The sequence below is a fragment of the Panthera tigris genome, chromosome B1 (assembly GCF_018350195.1).
Source record: "Panthera tigris isolate Pti1 chromosome B1, P.tigris_Pti1_mat1.1, whole genome shotgun sequence".
Taxonomy (NCBI): Eukaryota; Metazoa; Chordata; class Mammalia; order Carnivora; family Felidae; genus Panthera; species Panthera tigris.
In genome coordinates this window covers 164,807,315-164,821,652 of record NC_056663.1, presented here as the reverse complement: position 1 = coordinate 164,821,652, position 14,338 = coordinate 164,807,315, and the positions used below count along the sequence as shown (strand labels likewise).

The 14,338-nt window shown below is 35.8% G+C and overlaps 1 protein-coding gene across 2 annotated transcripts in view; it reads left to right on the top strand.

Moving 5' to 3' along the window:
* The window catches only part of GABRB1 (gamma-aminobutyric acid type A receptor subunit beta1), a 373,556-nt gene that overhangs the window by 61,357 nt on the left and 297,861 nt on the right, over positions 1 to 14,338 (top strand). The window lies entirely within an intron of this gene.

The window sequence follows — 14,338 nt, the reverse complement described above, 5'->3', positions numbered from 1 at the left end:
GCATATACTTACTTAAGTCTTTTACATTAAAGTTAAATGCTCCGAGTTTCAAATACTTAAGAGACAGTTTAAGAGAATGCTATTTCATTTTATGTTTTCAGAGAATGGGACCTATTTTTAATTAAAGGGCAATAAAAAGCGAATCACAAGAAAATTATTTCTGGAGAAATTTTGTTAAGGTAAATGTTTATTTAATAACATTTTAAGGATAATAACTCATGCAGGATCATGTTTATTGTATATTACTCATTTATAAAATTATATCTAAGAGCCTAAAATTGCTGATACAAATTTCAAAATTGCTTTTCCTTCAGGAGACTTTTTGACTTTTTAGGATACAGGGTCTGGGCAAGAAAAATTCAACAAAGAAAAGCTGATTAGACTTTCTTAAGGAAAAGGAGCAGTATAATATTTTCCCAGCTTTTTGAGTAGTATTATAAGTGAGTCTGAAATATTTCGATTATTTTTATGTGCAACTAATTTTGGGTTTATTTTTAAAATTTTTTGGAATAATTTATTATGAAGCAGTAAGTAAATGAAACATGATCTTTTTTTTAAAATGCCCTCCTTAATGCCCATTCCCCACTTAACCCATCCCCCCAACCCACACACTCTCCAGCAGCCTTCAGTTTATTCTCTGTATTTAAGAGTCTCTTATGGTTTGTGTCCCTCTCTGTTTTTACCTTATTTTTCCTTCCCTTTCCCTGTGTTCATCTGTTGAGCTTCTCAAATTCCACATATGAGTGAAATCATGTGATATCTATCTTTCTCTGACTGACTTATTTCGCTTAGCATAATACCGTCTAGTTCCATCCATGTTGTTGCAAATGGCAAGATTTCATTCTTTTTCATCACTGAGTAGTATTCCATGGTAAATTTTGGTGTAATTTTAAGTGAAACGGGCCCCTTCTTTCTGGAAGTCTTTCCTGATTCTTCATCTAGAATTAATCATTCCTTCCTCTTCTCCCACCAAATTTCCTTGGCTTAAATAACATTTTAGTTAGCTCTGCATGTAGCTTGTCACCATGCGTTGTGGAGAATAGGGATGGGAAGGATAAGGAAAAGAATAACAAATATATGTATAACAAAGTACTTATAGCAAAAGTAAAAAGTAGAAAGCTATAGAAATAACCATCAGAGGCCAACTCTACCCAAGTATTAGGCTTAAAGAAGAAAAAACTAAGACAATAACAGCAGGAACTTGAAGGTATTTCTAAGGACAGGTCAGCTTGTGTGAAGTCAAGAATGTGTGGAATGGGTATACATATGAGGGTTATCTGAAAATCAGGTACTGTGTCTGTTACACAGGGTATATATGGCGTATGGACTTAAGTGAGGCTGGAAAGTTAGGTCGTAGTGAAATTGTGAACAATTTCAAATGCCATGCTAAGAAGGTTGGACTTAGTCTTTGCATATATTGGAGGTTTTAGATGACAGTCACCCTCACTAGAGTAGACTGCCTTAGAACAGGGTCTGTCTGCACTCACATAAAACATGTGAGTAAGCTAGACTCCATGCCCCAGCATATACCTCAATGCATAGCATACTAGAATTGTAAATATTTGTTGAATGAATGCATAAGTGCATGAATCATGCGTGAAACCAGATTATTTCCGTAAAATTAAAAGCTCTGGTGTGGGAGAGGAACATGTCACTTAATAGCCTCAAAACAAGAGGAACAGAAATGTAGAGTTAAAAGCAACTTTGCCTTGTAAATGATTTTTAAGTGTGAAAAAAAAGAGGACTTTAGAAATTTTCATTACTTTGTTCCATTTTTCCAGAATATATACAATATGCAATTTCTTGAAGCTGAATTTAATTAAGATGCACAGTATCTTTATTTTAACCTCCTTTATTTGAGCCAGATTCCTTACTGCCACTCTAACCTACAGCTCCTTTTGACAGTAGAACTGAAGAGAAGAAAAAATATCACTTCTCCCTGAGATCATCTCTGCCGACCCGCCTCCCGTGATGGTTTGCAACCATTGTTTATGTTTGGTTCTAAGTGCTTGTATGTGAAAAAACATGCAGATTACATGGCAGCAAGCTGAAAACACATTTCTATTTTGAGTGCCAGAACCGATCAAATGATGGAGAAATGTTCAGGTATAGAGTATTTTCTAATCTGATTTTGAAAACTTGGTCCTGAGATGTGAAATGCTTATTTCAGAAAGACAATGAAGTGACAGATGGGTGCTCGTTTTTGTTTTTTTCTTTGAACTTGGGCATTTTTATTTTTTTATTTTTATTTTTTTTAACGTTTATTTATTTTTGAGACAGAGAGAGACAGAGCACAAACGGGGGAGAGTCAGAGAGAGAGGGAGACGCAGAATCTGAAACAGGCTCCAGGCTCCTAGCGGTCAGCACAGAGCCCGACGCGGGGCTCGAACTCACGGACCGTGAGATCATGACCTGAGCCGAAGTCGGACGCTTAACCAGTTGAGCCACCCAGGCGCCCCTGAACTTAGGCATTTTTATAAAAGCACTTCCTTCACCTCTGAAGTGTATCTCTAGATAGGAAGAGGGAGAGGGCTATTCTTTGTAGGAACAGCAAATAAACACTCTGCCATCGTAATTAGCAGAGAACCTGACTTCTACTGCAGAAATTGAAAAATGAAATGATCAGGACTCAACCAACATTTGGCCAGTTGTTATAAGGACTTGACTATGAAGGTACAGGGTGAAGGAACCCCACAGTTTCACAGGTCTTAGTAATCTGCCTTTATAAACAGGGTTGACTGTTTAAGTAACCAAATAGGGAGGGAAGTTTTAAGTTGGAATTTAAAATCAAGGTAAGATGTTTTGCTTTGGTTGTGTGTGATTCAGCCAGAAACCATTAACAACAAATAACCACGTGGTGCCTACCTACCCTCAAGGACACTCTTCTAACAGATGTGGATCTAAGAATGAATATAATCTTTCACCGAGTCTCAAGAAATTTAAGGGATTGTTGAGGCAAACAAGTACATAGGCAAATTGGATAGCATGAATGTATATTAAAAAGGAAGATTATGGAGAACAGTAGGAGTAGGTATGAAGAGTTGAGTCCCCTCACCGATCTGGGAGTAAGGAGTCAAGGTAAGATACCAGAGAAGTGAAGTCTAAGCTGAGTCCTGAAGACTGGTAGGAGCTATCCATTTGAAGGAAGGGAGAAACAAAATGTCAGAGATGAGCAAGAAAATAGAAGCTTTGAGAGCTTTAAACTATATAATGTGACCAGAATATAAAGGCCACAAGGGACAGAGAGATAAGGATAGAGGAAAAAGCAGGGTAGAGTGTATGAAGAACAGGGAACTTAAACCATCAGGGTAGGATAAACAGATTTGTACTTTAGCTACATAGGCTGAAAAAGACTAAGACTGGAATGAGGGAAAGTCATGATGTTATTTCAATAGTTTAACATATGACTTCACTCATATGAGGACTTTAAGAGACAAAACAGATGAACATAAGGGAAGGGAAACAAAAATCATATAAAAGCAGGGAGGGGAACAAAACAGAAGAGACTCATAAATATAGAGAACAAACTGAGGGTTACTGGAGGGGTTGTGGGAGGGGGGGTGGGCTAAATGGGTAAGGGGCACTAAGGAATCTATTTCTGAAATCATTATTGCACTGTATGCTAATTTGGATGTCAATTTAAAAAAATAAAACAAGTTAAAAAAAAGAAATAAATATAGATGTTGACAATAAATAAATAAATAAATAAATAAATAAATAATGTTCTGTTAGCCACATTTAAAAAATTAAAAGTAGTTTAGCAAAGAATGATAAATCTCTGTCACATCCATGGCAGAGAGATCCAAAAAAAAATGTAAGGGAGGTGGAATTAACAGTTCTTAATAATTACAGAGGGATAATGGGGAGAAGGAAAGGATGATTTCCATTTCCCCATGTGGACAACTAGGGAGGTGGTTGCACATTCTTTGAGATCTAGAACACAGAGGATAAGCATGGAGGCTGGTCTCCCGGGGTGAAGAAAGATGAGGAGGGAAGGGATAAACAATGGCTGCAGAATTTGCAGGATATCCAATGAAAAAAATTCAAAACACTGAACTTAAAGTAAGTAATTTATATAAGACTCTGAATATATAAAAGCAAAATAAGGGAAAAGCTTCTGTTCTTTATATCCTTGAGTTACCATTATTACGTATCTTTCAGTGTCAAATGTGAAAAACATACCTGTGGCCTCTAGAAATATTGAAGAGATATTTTATAGTCTCTGGCTGGAAATCTTTTCCAAAATAGTACTTTTCTATATGCATCTTGAAAGGCCATAAAGTAAACCCTATTGCAACCCAAGTTATTTTATTGAACTCATAGTTTTTGGTGTCAAAATTACTGTGTAGTAAGTTTGATACTTAGAAGTAATTTTATTATTAGATTACTTATTGTACTATTCTATTTAACTATATCATTGTGTTTATCATTAAAAGAATTACCTTTCCACAATATTGTTTTTGTTCAACACAAGAAAGTTTAGATTGTTCAAGTTGTTTCTGGTGAAATTCAAATTGCATTTTATATCTCTACATAGAAACTAGTCAATAGATAGCCAAGATTGAATTAATCATATGGATTAAGTTGGAAAAACAATAAAATATTTTAAAATATAATTTGTTTGGGGTATAACAGAAAGTTTGAAAGAATTATACAAAATTACCTTTGCAACCATAACATGTAATACACCTATAGGAAAATAAATCAGGCAAACTCCTGGCTAGTGATCATCCTACTCTGAAAGCCAACATTTTGAAAAAACTATGAGGTAACATCTGTCAAATATGAACTACGTGCTGAGGATCATGGGAAAAGTTTATCCTGCCCTTCTTTATTAATTTTTTTGCTATAGTTTATGTGATACAAAAATAGTTGAATTTTTGATAAATGTATAATTTATATACAATAAAATTCCCCTTTACACTGTTTAGTTGTAAGTTTTTAAATGTACGTACAGTTACTTAACTTACACAATCAAGACAGAAAACAAAGCTCATCATTCAAAAGCCCAATCCTGTGCCATTTTACAGTCAAGTTTTCTCCCAACCCTTAACCACCTCTGGTCTGTTTTCTGGCTTTATAATTTTTCTATATAAATGGAAGCATATAGTATGCAGTGTTTTAAGTCTGGCTTCTTTCACCAGCATAATGTATTTGAGATCCATCCACATTGTTGTGTATGTTGTTACTTTGTTCTTTTTTATTGTTGAGTGTTGTTCCATTGTATAGATGCATTGTGATTTACCATTCCGTAAGGAGATATTTGGATTATTTTTTGGTGTTTACAAATAAACATTCACATATGGAATAGTGTGAAAATAAGTTTCTAAAGTGGCTATGCAATTTTGTATTACCATCACCAATCTATGAGAGTTCCACTGGCTTGCTTTCTTGACAACACTCTTGGAATTGTCCATGTATTTTGGTCAGTTAAAAATAAGAAAATCAAAAACAAGAGCAATCAAAAATAAGAAAAAATAAATTTTGCATTTGCTTTCACTTATGCCTTATCTAGAACTCTATTTCCCGATGCAATATTTTTATTTAAATAAAATTTATAAAATAAAATTGTTTTATTTCAAATTCACTTAGTTAACATATAGTGTCATAATGGTTTCAGGAGCAGAGTTTAATGATTCACCACTTACATATAACACCCAGTGCTCGTCCCAACAAGTGCTATCAAAATGCCCATCACACATTTAGCCCATCCCCCCACCCACCTACCCTCCAGCAACCTTCAGTTTGTTCTCTGTCTTTTAGAGTCTCTTATGATTTATCTCCCTCTCTCTTTTTATCTTATTTTTCCTTTCCTTACCCTATGTTCATCTGTTTTGTTTCTTAAATTCCACATATAAGTGAAATTATATGATGTTTATTTTTCTCTGACTTACTTTGCTTAGCGTAATGCACTCTAATTCCATCCATGTTGTTGCAAATGGCAAGATTTCATTCTTTTTGATCACTAAGTAATATCTCATTGTGTATATATATACACATGTCAGTCAATGGATATTTTTCTTTCCATAATTTGGCTATTGTTGATAGTGCTGCTATAAACATTGGGATGCATGTGCCCCTTTGAATCAGCATTTTTGTATCCTTTGGATAAATACCTAGTAGTGCAATTGCTGGGTCCATACTATTCTCCAGAGTGGCTGCACCAGTTTGCATTCCCACCAGAGGCGCAAAAGTGTTCCCCTTTCTCTACGTCCTTCCCAACATCTGTTGTTTTCTGAGTTGTTAATTTGCCATTCTGGCAGGTATGAAGTGGTATCTCATTGTGGCTTTGATTTGTATTTTCCTAATGATGAGTGATGTTGAGCATCTTTTCATGTTGAGCATCTTTAATTCTAGTCATCTGGATGTCTTCTTTAGAAAAGTGTCTGTTCATGTCTTTTGCCCATTTCTTTACTGGATTATTGGTTTTGGAGGGTTGGGTTTGATAAGTTCTTTATAGATTTTAGATACTAACCTTTTATCTGATAGGTCATTTGCAAATGTCTTCTCCCATTCTGTCGGTTGCCTGTTAGTTTTGCTGATTGTTTCCTTTGCTGTGAAGAAGCTTTTTATCTTGATGAGGTTCCAAAAGTTCATTTTTGCTTTTGTTCCCCTTGCCTCCACAGACATGTCCAGTAAGAAGTTGCTGTGGCCAAGGCAAAGAGTTGTTGCCTGTTTTCTCCTCTAGGGTTTTGATGGTTTCCTGTCTTACATTTAGTTCTTTCATCCATTTTTAGTTTATTTTTATGTATGTGTAAGAAAGTGGTCCAGGTTCATTCTTCTGCATGTCACTGTCCAGTTTTCCCAACACCATTTGCTAAAAAGACTATCTTTTTCCATTGGATATTTTTTCCTTCTGTGTTGAAAATTTGTTGGCCATACATTTGTGGGTCCATATCTGGATTCTCTGTTCTGTTCCATTGATCTATGTGTCTGTTCCATTGATCTATGTGTACTGTTCCAGTACCATACTGTGTTGATGATTACAGCTTTGTAACACAGCTTGAAGTCTAGGATTGCGATGCCTCCAGCTTTGGTTTTATTTTTCAACATTGCTTTGGCTATTCCCTGATGTAATTTTAAGTTTGGTTATATTATATTCTTTCTGTATGAAAAATGTCTTTTAAATTTTCCTTTAGTGCAAGAATTCTGGTAATAAATTCTCAGTTTATATTTATATGAAAGGATCTATTTCCCCTCTATTTTTGAACGGTATTTTCACTGGATATAGAATTCTGAGATGATGACAGTACCCCCACCCCCAGCACTTTAAAGGTATCACTCCATCTTCTTCTAATTTGTGTGGTTTTGAATGGGAAATGAACTATAATTCTTATCTTTGTTCTTCTGAATGTAATGAAAAAAATGTATGATTCCTTCTTTTTTTGGTAATGAATTGTAACTAGTTCCTATAAAGACTAAGCAGATCCTGCAGGATACCATTTCATGTTGAATTCAGTCAGATTTTCTTTCAGGTTCTGAAAACCCTACTAACTCTTCTGTGCTTTATAATGACCTCAGTCTATATATTTACTTCACTATATTCTTTCTTGCTTTTTTCTTTTTCTTTATTTCTTTCTTTTTAAATAAGGTTTTGTATAATAAGAAGACTTCCATCTTTTTAGTTTCTTTTTTTTGAGAGACAGAGAGAGAGAGATCGAGCATGCATGAGAGTGCAAGCAGGGGAAAGGCAGAGCAAGAGAGAAAGATAATTTTTTTTAAGTTTATTTATTTTGAGGGAGGCAGGGAGGGGCACAGAGAGAGGGAGAGAATCCCAAGCAGGTTCCACGCTGTCAGCGCAGAGCCCAATGTGGGGCTCAATCTCTCAAACCATTAGATCATGACCTGAGATAAAATCAAGAGTCAAAAGTTTAACCAACTAAGTCACCCAGACACCCCCCTTTTTTTGAGAGAGAATCTTAAGCAGGCTCCACGTCCAGCATGGAGCTTAATGTGGGGCTTAATCCCATAACCATGAGATCATGAATTGAGCCAAAATCAAGAGTCCAATGCCTAACCAACTAAGCCACCCTGGTGCCGCATCTTTCCAGTTTCTTAATGTGTAGTCTTCACTTACTGGTGTTAAGCAGGCCTGACTGTCCTAAAATAAACCTACAAAAATGAATAACTGTTTTTGTTTATCTCTCAGATGTGGGTTCACTTTCTTTGAGTGATCTTCTCTTCACTGCCTGGCTCTATTCTGAGCAACCTTTGTTTTCTGGGTAGCTGTTTCTTATTCTGTTCTGTATTCTCTATCACATCATGGCGATTGGGTGCCTTCTTAGTAAACTCTTTAGAAGACTTTCCCAATGGAATGTTATTTTCTTTGGGGCAGGGAAATAAAGTTGATCTAACTCCCTCTCTGAAATATTGTCATTTACCAGCTAAAGAGCATCTGAAGGGTTGTAAACCTCTCAAGGCAACCATTGAATGGACTCTACAAAATTTGGTTCGACAGAAATATAGCATATTCCCTAGTCCTTTGGCTTATTATGACTTCCATCATCAATGTGTAGTGATGTATTTAGAATTCTAAATTCTTAGGATTGGATAGAGCCTCTGGGACCCTTCCTACACTATTTCTCATGGGTTGATATCCGGCTTCTACCTAATGCCTCTCTCAACTACTCAGCAACCTAATTACTTTCCTCTGGACAAATTCTAGTTTTTGTGTCCTATTGAGATTTTTACAATATTGACTTCACCTACTAGAATTGGGACAATTAATAAGGAATAATATTTTCATTGGGTATCACTGCTTTTAGCAAAATAATAATGATACCTTGACTATACTACTTTCTAGTTGCATCATATTGGAAGTTAATCTCTCTTCACCTCTGTGTGCTCATCTGTAAAATGGAGCCAATGATATTAACTTCTATAAATAACCTTTTAGGGATTATAAAAAGTAAATGAGTTAATATGAATAACACCATTAGAATCGTGTTTGGCACATAATAAGATTCAGCTACTAATTTGTGCGTTGGGAGGAAAATCAATCTGGAGAAGAAACAAAAGTAGCTGCTTATTAATAATCCCAAATGTCTGCGGGTTTTCTTAAAACAGAATTTTCAGATAAACTTAAAGATAGACAAAATCTCATAAGGGAGTAACTTTTAGATAGTATTATTTTATCTTTAAGAATGACAGAGTAACCCAAAAGAAATTAATAAAAACTGCTAAAGATTGAGGGTTTTTTTTATCAGTCATATTTTGTTTTTGTTCTTATTTTCCATTTTCTGGAAGCCAGCAATTGTGTTTACAATAACCCAAATCTCCTCTCCTTTCCAATTTAAATGAACCCACTTTGAATCCACTTCAGAGGCATGGTTTTATAATTTTATATTCGCGACGTGCTATTCATCTTCTCTGAACTTGCCTTGCCACCACTGACAATCAGAATCCCCTCAGATGAATTTCGCAGACCCTTGCAAATTAATCCTGCGAAAGGTTGAGGAGGCCATTGAATTTTTTAGAGAACACTTTCGGCTCAGATCTCAGTAGTCATCTGAATTAATATATCCAGGCTTATCTTCCACTTTTTGAATAATAAGTATATCCATAAAGGAAATGGGAAAGGATCAATGGAGAGGAAATTTTGAAAAACCTTCTGGAGTAGATGCTTCATGATTTTATTCTGAAATAATCCTAAAGCCATCAGGTAAATACAAATCTAGTAAGAAACACATTGATATCAATAGTATGTTATGGATTTTCAATATTTCATTACTTCTTTAATAAAAATGCATAAATTTCTGGCTCTAAATTTCAGAGGTTCATACACAGTAATAACTATTAATTACAAAGCAAAAACAAAAAGAATTTTCCAACTAGTCATGTTTTAATAAATCATCTATTGCACTTGAGCCATACTGTCATATTAATGAGTTTAGAATTATGTGTTCTAATCATTGTGCCTATTGCTTTTGGCTTGTATGAGGGCCTCTTCAATGAGTATTCGTTGTTATTCTAGGAAATTGTCAAACAATGGCATAATTTCACTACAGGTGTTACCTAAACAGTCTTCTTTTTTTGACAAATTTCTGACAAAATGAATGAATCCTTAATAGCCAGAACACGAGGTGGATCATGGAGAAAATAAACATCATTTTCCATGGACTTCAAATTATCTACCTTATTTATTATTGAGACATTAACTCAGCTGCTGAAGTAAAGCTTGGTGAACTTATTTAAAGTCGTTTGCTTCCTGGGGCACCCTGGTGGCTCAGTTGGTTAAGTCTCTTGACTCTTGATTTCAGCACAGCTCATGATCTCCCAGTTCCTGAGAGCCCTGTATAAAGCTTTGTGCTGACAACACGGAGCCTGCTTGAGATTCTCTCTTTCTTCCTCTCTCTCTCTCTCTCTGCAACCCCCCCCCCCCGACCATGTGCATGTGCACACTCTCTTTCTCTCTCTCTCAAAATAAATAAATAACTTAAAAAAAATGGTTTGTTTACCGAAGTGTCAGGGATGAGGAAAATGCTTTTCACTCTGAACTACTTTGAATATTAAGATTGTGATGAGAATTAGGGGCGCCTGGGTGACTCAGTCAGTTAAGCATCTGACTTTGGCTTGAGTCATGATCTCACAGTTTGTTTGAGCCCCACATCAGGCTCTGTTGCTGACAGCTCAGCGCCTGGAGCCTGCTTTGGATTCTGTGTCTCCCTCTCTCTCTGCCCCTCCCCTGCTCATGCTGTGTCTCTCTGTCTCAGAAATAAATAAAACATAAAAAAAATTTACAAAATATTGTTATGAGAATTCAAGTGAAATTATGTGAAAATTCTTTGAAACATTAAAGCATTCTGCAAGTGTGATATGTTTTGGTACACTATGGTATATCATTAATATTTATAGCAGAGTACAGATATAATCAAATTTATTTCAGGATGATTAAACTATGTGAATATAGTTTGAAGGATGGCCTACAGTGGGGAGAGATTACAGGTTAGATTATTGGCTTGTGAATGAATCACTGGGACAAGAACGGGCAGGACAAACACTATGGAAGTGGGTAACTTCAGTGATCATTAAAGTTCCTTTAATATTGACATTCTTCATTAGAATCTGATAAACACACACACACACACACACACACACACAACTATGCCTTGCCATACATTACACACAATTTTATATGATTCTCTCTAAAACCTGCAAATACTTAAACTTCTTATAGAGTGTGAGAGAGAGGGAAATGCTACATAACCCAGATGTTTGGTTGCAGGTTGATTTGGAAGAATGATGGCATCTCAATAAAAATAAGAACAGCAAGAGGAACTTGCAGGTGATGTCTTGCAAAAAGCTTGGGGGTTAAGATAGGAAAGATATGACAGATAAGATTCTTGGGGTGTTTTTAATTTTAGAGGCTAAAAGGATATACAAAGGGAAATATGTATTAGGCATATTACTTGGGGTCTTGATGCTCATGAGCATGGTCAATTTAGAGAGTTAACTCTTACTTTTGGGGTTGTCTGCATACGGAAGATGAATGTTGGGAATACTGAAAACTTCTGGAGTAGTTCATTTCTGACCTTTGAAAATTCTATTTTTTTTTTCAATACCAAGGATTAAACCAGGGCTTTGGGTGTGCATTTCTAGGTCCTTATCATTACTGAAGCACTCATCTGCAAAGCTAGTGTCATTGTGTAAGTCCCTGTGAGCTGAAACGGATCAGCCAGAAGCAATAAGAGGAGAGCACTGCAGTAGAAGAAGGAAGCCAGAAATCAGAGGTTAAGGACCAAAAGAGTGATACTAAACATCACAAAAGAAGCCATGATTAGTGAAGGCATAAAAATGAAATTAATTAGTTCAGGAATAGATGGGAACCTAAGGAATCAGTAGATTGAGGTTAATGGTTTGGGGCTATTTCTGAGAACACAGCAGGTTGTGGGGAGTCTCTTTTTAAAGATATTGGGCCAAGTCTGATTGTAGGACAGACTTACCAAGATAATCAGCCCATTCTCCATCTTCACTATGTTTTCCATCAATGTCTCCCTTTCTAACTATGTACAAATCTCAAGATTCACTGCTAACCTTACCTACTCTTATCATTAAATAAAGCTTTCTTCCATAAGCAGCAGTAACTTCATTTCCTCAATACATGCAATGCTATCTTTTCTTTTGTTAACTGCATTATAACATAACAAAAAGAGATGCGAAAGCCATAAGTGTATTTATCTCTTGGATAAAGCTGTTTAATATACCTTTGTCAAATTTTTTTCTAACAAAAATTTTAAAAATCATGGTGTTAATTAAATAAGTTTATTATAGTCAGTTCCAATAAACCATAGAGATATTTTGTTCCAAAGGCATTGAAGGGAATCAATTTTATAAGTGAGAAACATTTTTATTGATGGTATATAAGATTGGGTCTGATTTTCACTCAATCAAAACATTTTAAAATATTAATGAAAGACAAGTTTGGGAAATCATACCTGCTTTGATACTGGTAGAATGATGGTTCATTAAACACCATCAGTTCTGCCAGTGGAAACTAAAAGATGGAGCAACACTGATTCCTTATTCAGAAAACCAGTTGCCAAAATGTGGAAGTATGTGAGTTTCAATTCATTCAACAAATATTTAGTGAGCTCTTACCATATGCCAGGGACTTTTAACCTATATTTCTCTGAAGAAGCTGGGTGAATTTCAACTATGAGGCAAGTGAATTCAGATTACAAGGGCAAATAATAAAAAGATATTATAACACGAAGCTGGAATCTTTTATTCCTATAAGAACTGAATTGAATTGGATCTAGTCAGTGATACCTCTCACTATTGTTTGGGGGGAAAAAATGATGTATTCGTTTTCAGTTGCTCTTCAGAAGACTGTATCTCTGAGCACTAAATCAGAAGAATTTCTAGGTAAAAATTAGTTTCAGTTTGGTATGTCATTGTATTGCTCTATGACTTAAAATGTAGGGGGTACAACTATAGTTAGAGAATATTTTTCACAACTTCTCACAAGTATCTGGTATTATTAAGCTTATGAGGGGATAAGGACAGTCTTAAGTGAGATCTGCATCCAACTAAGAAATAAACTGTGATGGGTCACCTGGGTGGCTCAGTCGCTTAAGCATCTGCTTTGGATTTTGGCTCAGGTCATGATCTCATGATACGTGGGTTTGAGCCCCACATCAGGCTCCGCGTGGAGCCTGCTTGGGATCTTCTCTGCCTCTCTTTCTCTGCACCTCCCCAGTTGGTGCTCATGTGCACTCTCTCTCTCTCTCTCAAAGTAAATAAACTATAAAAATAAAAAAGCTGTTATAGTTCAAAACTGAACTATAAATTTCTTAGAGACATAAACTCATGCTTCTAAGGATATATATCAGAATTAATTTCAAATTAAGATTGATCTTTCTTAATGTCGTGTTAGAAGGTGGAGGGTAGTAGAATTATAAACTTGAAATTGGTGCCTAGGCTGATGCCATTGCCTGTCAAAGAGATCCTTACAAGAAATCCAATAAGCCTTAGGGAGTTTTTTACCTATGTCCAATTTGAAAAATTATTTGGTATATCAGATGTCCTATTTTCTCTTGCTTCCCCCAGTGAATAAAAAGTAGTAAACTACTATTTTGTTACTGTAGAGCAGAAAGTAAATGACTTTTGGAGGGAGCCAAGCAGGTCTTGGTTTGATTATCTGATCCTCCCTGTACTGCTTTATATCGTCTTAGTCCAGTTATTTAAACTTTGGGAGCCTCCTTTATTTATTAAGTCTGGGGATGAAAATGGAAATAATGCATAGAATGTACACAGTGCCTGTCAGTTTCTTTCCCTTTTTGTGCTGGATACTTGGTGTCCATAATTCATCCTTTCAATTATTCATTTAACCAGTTAATTCAATTAAATCCGTGAACATTGAGCATCTACCCTATGCCAGACATTGCATTAAACACTGGGGAAGCGGCAGTGAAATAAAAATGCCTTGCCCTTAAGGAGCTTATATCCTTATTTGTGAGATGTTACTACGATCCTTTTTTTAAAATATTTTTTTAATGTTTATTTTTGAGAGAGACAGAGCACCAGAGGGGGAGTGGTAGAGAGAGAGAGGGAGACACAGAATCTGAAGCAGGCTCCAGGGTCTGAGCTGTCAGCCGAGGGCCTGACGCAGGGCTCAAACTCGCAGACCAGAGATCATGACCTGAGCCAAAGTTAGACGCTTAACCGACTGAGCCACCCAGGTGCCCCTACTGCATTCTTATTAAGAAAGTTAATCACATGCTTGCTTCTGAAGTTATAAACATATAATTATAAAATTATTTAAGCTAAAATATTCCTATTTCTAAATCCATCTTTCTTTTTTCTCTTACTTCCTTTCTTTTAGCCCTTTCTGTTTTCC